The sequence below is a fragment of the Chiloscyllium plagiosum genome, chromosome 6, assembly GCF_004010195.1.
Source record: "Chiloscyllium plagiosum isolate BGI_BamShark_2017 chromosome 6, ASM401019v2, whole genome shotgun sequence".
Classification (NCBI taxonomy): domain Eukaryota; kingdom Metazoa; phylum Chordata; class Chondrichthyes; order Orectolobiformes; family Hemiscylliidae; genus Chiloscyllium; species Chiloscyllium plagiosum.
In genome coordinates this window covers 61,076,394-61,083,048 of record NC_057715.1, presented here as the reverse complement: position 1 = coordinate 61,083,048, position 6,655 = coordinate 61,076,394, and the positions used below count along the sequence as shown (strand labels likewise).

General features: G+C 41.6%; 1 pseudogene; it reads left to right on the top strand.

Annotated features, from left to right (window-relative positions):
• Positions 1 to 230: 230 nt before the first annotated feature.
• LOC122551051 lies at positions 231 to 1,738 on the top strand (annotated as a pseudogene).
• Positions 1,739 to 6,655: the final 4,917 nt, after the last annotated feature.

Sequence of the window (6,655 nt, the reverse complement as noted above, 5' to 3'; positions counted from 1 at the left end):
AGGAGTATATTTCCTCCGAAATCCTTCTGAAGACCCTACCGGACACAAGGTATGGTTCGCAAAAACCACCACCTGCCATCACTATCCATAGAGCCCCCTTTCGCCCAGCCCTAGACTGTCCTGACAAAAAGTGCCACCCGATATATCTCACCATTAAAAATACCTCCTCTGAAGACTCCTTTCCCTGTAAAAATGCGTCTCGACTCCTTAGTAACGATTTAAAGATAATAATGGAAGCCACTGGGAAGTGTTTTTCAGGCTGCTGTTTCCGAATAGCTGTAGGAAATGGAAAATGGGCCAAACAACTTGATAATAAGATACAACCTTTTGCCCCTCCCAATGACCCAAAGGTGGTAAAAATTATAGAGGTCAAGGACTTAAAACAGACTTTGAAATAGAAACTGGATATGGCGAAGCAAATGCCTGGGTTGAATGGGTAAAGTACACTGTTAAAACTCTGAATAAAAGCAATTGCTATGCATGTGCCTCCGGTAGACGAGTTGCCCACATAGTCCCCTTTCTGCTCGGGTGGAACCGAAACAGGAAGGGCATGGAATGTATGATCTCCCTGTACCAGGATAAGACTGCATGGAATTGTATATCCCTATCTCTAATGTTCCCTCCTTTGCAGAAGACAGATTTGAAAGCTCCGCCCCCCCATCTATTTTTGACCACAGTCAGGAATCACACATTGTGTATAAGCCGACAGGATACAAATCGGTCTAGAGACTTGGGGGAGCTGAGGTTATGTATAGAAACTCAGAATGACACCGGAAAAGACCAAGGAGGGAAATACTCAGCACTCCGGGTTCCCCGGGCGGATCTCTGGTGGTACTGTGGAGGCAGAATATTGCGACCTACCCTACCTCCTGACTGGAGAGGGATATGTGCAATTGTGCAATTGGCAATCCCATTCACCTTGGCATTTGAGAAGGAGAAGATGGTAGTAACAAAGAATAAGAGGGGTAAAAAGTCATTATTAGATACTTCCTTTGATGATAGGATTTATCTCGACTCTATAGGAGTTCCTAGAGGGGACCCCGATCAGTTCAAGGCCCGCAACCAGATTGCAGCAGGTTTTGAATCGGCCCTATTTTGGTGGGTAATGGTCAACAAGAATGTGGATTGGATAAACTATATATTTTCTTACAACCAGCAAAGATTCATTAATTACACTAGAGATGCAGTCAAGGGTATTTCCGAGCAACTTGATGCAACCAGCAGAATGGTCTGGGAAAACAGACTGGCCCTAGATATGATCCTAGCCAAAAAATGGGGTGTATGTGTGATGTTAGGGGATAGCTGTTGTACCTTTATTCCAAATAATACAGCACCTGATGGGTCAATCTCTCGTGCCTTGCGAGGATTGACCACCTTGGCAGAATTGGCTGAGATCTCAGGAGTGGACACATCACTCACGGGATGGCTGGAATCATGGTTTGGGAAGTGGAAAGGCATGGTAGTCTCTATCCTCACCTACCTGATAATGGTAGCAGGGGTACTGACAGCAATTCGCTATTGTATCATACCTTGTGCACGAGGGTTAACCCAGCGGCTCATTGAGACAGCCTTGGCAAAACAAATGCCTCTAAAAGGTAATCAAGCAGAGGAACTCAACCTTTTGAACAATGAGGGGATGGGTGACCTTAAGGAATTAGTCACTATAAATAAAGTCTCAGGGATGATGCTAGTAAACTGGAAGGCAACATATGAGACAAATGCAGAAAACAACATTTAGTAGCCAAGAAGAAAAAAGGGGGATTGTAAGGTATAGGGTTAAAATTGTGCAGAATAAGGGAACAGCTGTTGCTTCTGCAAAAGCTTACGTTATAAAATTAGGCTATGCCTGCCAATACTAAACAGTGAGAAGCGAAAACAGGTAGAATTATCTATGACTAATAGGGCAGAGCAGTGTAGCAGGATGTATCAGTAACAGGAGAATAATGTGCCAGTTGCAGGAGGGATGTGGCCAACGGATGGAATTTAGTTTGGCAGGATAATCGCACGAAGACAGCAAACTATGCCAGGATAGTCACATATAAGGAATGAGATAAATAAGAGTAAGGGGCGACAGGCTTAGAGTAAAGGGAGAAGTAAACAGAGGTGGAGAGAAGCTAGACAAAGGTGGAGCGAAGCTAGAGCTTGTGATAGGCTACGCGCTACAGTAAAAGTAACCAATGGGGTGAAAGGGGAGGACTGAGAGACGCAGCTGAACAGCATAAAACAGAATGTTACCTTCAGATCGAGGTGCTTACTCGTTAGGCACCCGTTCTTGCAAGTACGTATCAATAAAATTCACTGCTTCAGAATTTGACTCGGACTGAAATTTATTAATATGTGAGTTTTGTTTCTCACACTGTTTTCACAAGCATCACTTCATACATCTGCTGACGAATGAAAGTCCACAACCGGTGCTGCATCTCAAATCTCATTCCATAAACACCTGCTTCATCTACCTACCACCTGCCTTCCATCTTGAAACCCAACATAAAGCAAATTTCCTGAGCAAGATTAACCAGCAGATGTCTTTTGGATCAAGCAATGGGCACATAGGAAGGGACTAGCAAGTTCTTTGACAAACCCTAACTATTGATGGAAGACTTTCAGCTACCACTTCACGGTTGTCCTTGCTATATAGGTGCAGGTCAAGCCAGGAATTTCTGTGCTGCCAACCTCCAATACTGAGGCTTCAATACAAATCCATCAGACACTTGTGAAGAGACTCAAACAATGCTACATATTATCAAGCAGTGTTCTGTCTGCAGACTGAATGGCAGACTAATCACCTGAAACATAATAAATGAGCAGGTAACTGCTTGAGTCCAGGGATTTGTATTCACTGAACAAATGTGTCGAGTGAAATATTTCCTGCCATGAAATATCAGAAGCAAGTCTTACTACAGACATATCCTCCTATGTTGTTAAAGTTGAAACATAGGAAATAGGAGCAGAGTAGGGGATTCGGCTGAATGAGCCTGTTCTGTCATTCAACTTGATCAGAGCTGATCTTCTAACTCAATGCCATTTACCCAAAACATGCAGCTATCCATATCATAAATTGAAATCTATCAATCTCTGGCCTTAGTACACTCAATGTTTGAAACTTTGTACAGAGGAACCTCAACTATCTGAATATTGGATCATCCGGCCAGATCGCAATGTCCTGATGCTCGGCTCAACTATGTTATCTGGCATTCGATTATCTGGAATTCAATTAACCAAATGGATTATCCCCGTCCATGTCCTTTGGATAATCAAGGTTCCTCTGTACTCCTGTGGAATAGGAAACTACAAAATTCAATCCCTTCTGAGTGGAGAAATTCCTCAACTCACTTCGAAATATCACTGCTTATGCTGAGTCTGTATTCCTTAACTCTAGATTTACTCAACAAGCAGTAGGAGAATTTGTATGCAAAGTAGCATTTCTGTTGAATCAATGAATTAATTTACCAGTGTTACGGACTGTCTGGGGTTAAATTTACCTCAGTTTAAGCTAATGACATGGAAGTTTGGCCTCTGCAGAATTGCTGTGTGAAATTACTTTTCAATTCAGCTTCAACTGCACATGAATCAAGTGTGCAAAAGTTGCTTTGACTTTAATTTTACAAACTAATTGAGAAATTCTAAGGATGTGTCATGAAATGCAACATTTACAGACTTCTATTATGAACATTACTTATACAACCAGCACAAGTTGCAGATTTGTTAATTTTGCACGCATTCCACATGGAAGAGAAATGCTGTGCGCAAGTGAAATCTGCTGAATTGACCTTAATTATTTATTTTTAATAAACTTGATCACACCTAATATTTAAGTCACATGTTCTCCAAGTATTTATTCTTCTATAATCAGAGAGCAAGAAGTGGAACATAAAAGGCACCATTGTAATTTCACTCAGGCCAATATAGTGAAAAGGATATTCAAGTCCTGTTGAACACTATGACACATAAAGGGCTTATGATAATCATACTTTGGAGTGTAGGACATGAGGTTTCTTTACACTGGGAACAAGAAAACTTTCCAGCGAACTTTGGTCAGATTGCGTTTCCTGCAGTTCTGGTTTATGAATCATCATTGTATTATTTAAAAGCTAGAGGAAATAATATGACACTGATGCAAAGTGGCAGAAGGAATAATGATGAATGATTCTGTGTATTAGGGATTTCCAGCATTGTAAAGAACCCTTTAGAGAGATTATACTTTTGCTGCAAGTATCTAAATTGTGCTTCACTTATCTATGAGTATGGGTTTTGGGTATTAATGTTTTAACTGTAGAAAATGGGATAAATATAATTAAAGCAATTTCAAAACCTATTACACTTTGAAAGATTTGGACTATAATGACTTAAGATGTGAACAGCTGCAAAGGTAAGATCATAAAACAGGAAGTGTGCTTTTTAGCTGGACAATAGGAGATGTGGCTAGAATCTTAAACAGACTGGAACAATGTGGGCTGTGGCGAGAAACAAGGCAGAATAGAATGAGAAATCCAGCAAGTTCTATTTTGATATCAGAAACAACCCACTGTATCTTTTAACTGAAGTCCAGCCAATGTGATGAGATTCTAGGCAGTGGTGATTTGCCTATTGTTTGTTAAGAACCTTATTTTCTGCACATCTTGCCTCACTAACATGCAACTTTCTACCATACCACTCATTTCAAGCAAACCAGACACCTAGAATTCTCAATACGGAAGTCAGGAGCGTGTACCTGGCAACTTCAACTCTCCACTTCCTCTAAAGGATCTCCATGTTGGACACCAGGTACCAATTGTTCAGGGCATACTCCATGGAGAGTGGCCACACACACACACGCACACCACATCCACTGACATTGTCATCTGACACGTACCAGCACCTAAGATACTTCAATAGCACATCTCCAATCCACTTATTACACTTCAATATTGTACATTGGGTGCTATGGCAATTTCCATTGCAAGATTCCTACAAGGACACTTTTTGATCAGGTACTACATTCAGATCAGGGACTGGACCAGGCTGCGTCTCTGGCCTGTTTGCTTGCTTCGTGCTCACTCATTCTGAGTCTACCTGGATGGTCACAGCATTCCTGCCTTATTGGCATTGCCTTTTTGCACCATGGCCCTCAGTCAGAGATACCAGACTCACAATAAAGCTAGATTGCTGTGCCTTTTTTATGCTGACTCAAAGCCAGGAAGCTTGGCATAGGATGTCAACAGGCCTTAGTCAAGTTAATAGAGATAGCCTTTGGTCAGGGGTCCCAGCACAGTATGTCAACAGTAATTTCCAATACCAGTCTAAGGGCTTGGAAATGGTCAGTAGCTATTCAGAGCAGTCAGAGTCAGAGGTTCTACAGAGGGGTTGATGAGCCAAATGTCAGGCAGCACACCACCTTTCTTGACTCTTTCTGCCCTATTGAGGGCTATTTGCCTGTTGAAATGAGAGACAGACTGGTGTTAAGGGAGATCAAAAGTTAGCTATTACTTTCCACACAGCTGGAGAGGTGTAATGAGCTAGTGAGTTGGTAGTGCAGAGGGCATGCAGGGTTAATGAAGTTAGGGGTTGGGGTGGGTGACAGTAAGCGGGGAAGATGTTGCGCACAATAGAGAGCATGTTGAAGCATGAGACTTGGTAGCAGGTGGGTACGGTATCAGAGAGATAATATGAATATGACGTACTGGAAAAAGATGGAGGTAGTCTTGTTGGAGTGGAGAAGGTCATTGACGTTCTTCCTTCAACTCCTTCCTCCAGACAGCTGAGACTGTACTGACCTACTTAGTAATGTTAGAAGGGCCTGGCTTCCATTGATGGTCGTGGGGGAAGAGGATGTCCCAACTCTTCATCACACTGTCCAACACAACATCCAGGTCCCTGCCTGTAAAGTTAGGCACCAAATTTCCCTTGTCTGCCAGATCCGGGTCAAATATAATGAATATTTGTTCTACTGCACAATGACCTTTTAAAAATCCCATTCTTTGATATCCTGGTATCCTGCTGTGGCAAATTGTTCTGGGTACAGTGAGCGGTAGAATGGGGTGAGAGTCAGATGCAAGGATGCCATGGGGTGCAGTAGATAATTAATTAGGCACTTGATAAGATAGAGCGAGAAAACATGGTCAGCTTTGTGGAGAGAAAATCTCCATGATACTTAACAAAACTGACACTTAGGCCAAAGAAAACAAAGATTTAGGCTATGATTTCTGATATGCTTATAGTAATGACGTTCCCAAGGTAGTCAATTAGTTTAGAACATAGAGCTAAATTAATTTAAAAACATGTGACTGTAAATCCTGAAAGGCTTTAAGACCCATTTATTCATCAGAACAAAGAAGAAATGAATAATGAGAGATAATTAAAGTTTATATGAGTTCAGACCAGAAAAGTACAGAAGGATTAAAACCAGTTGAACTTACGAATTGCACATCCTGTTCTGGCACACCTATATTTCAAATTGCAAGACCAACATAACCAGTACATCCATTTCAAAGTATTACTGTTGTTTGTTTATTATTATTTTTTTCCCTCTAACAGCTGACATCATTATGGAAGCCCTATCAGATCACATGGATCAGTTGGAGCAGCAGTTAGAGGCAATAAAGAATTTACAGGAGCTATGGGGTGCGATGGATGGTAGTTATAGGAAGGGAGAAAAGTTGCAGATTCAGTCAGGTAG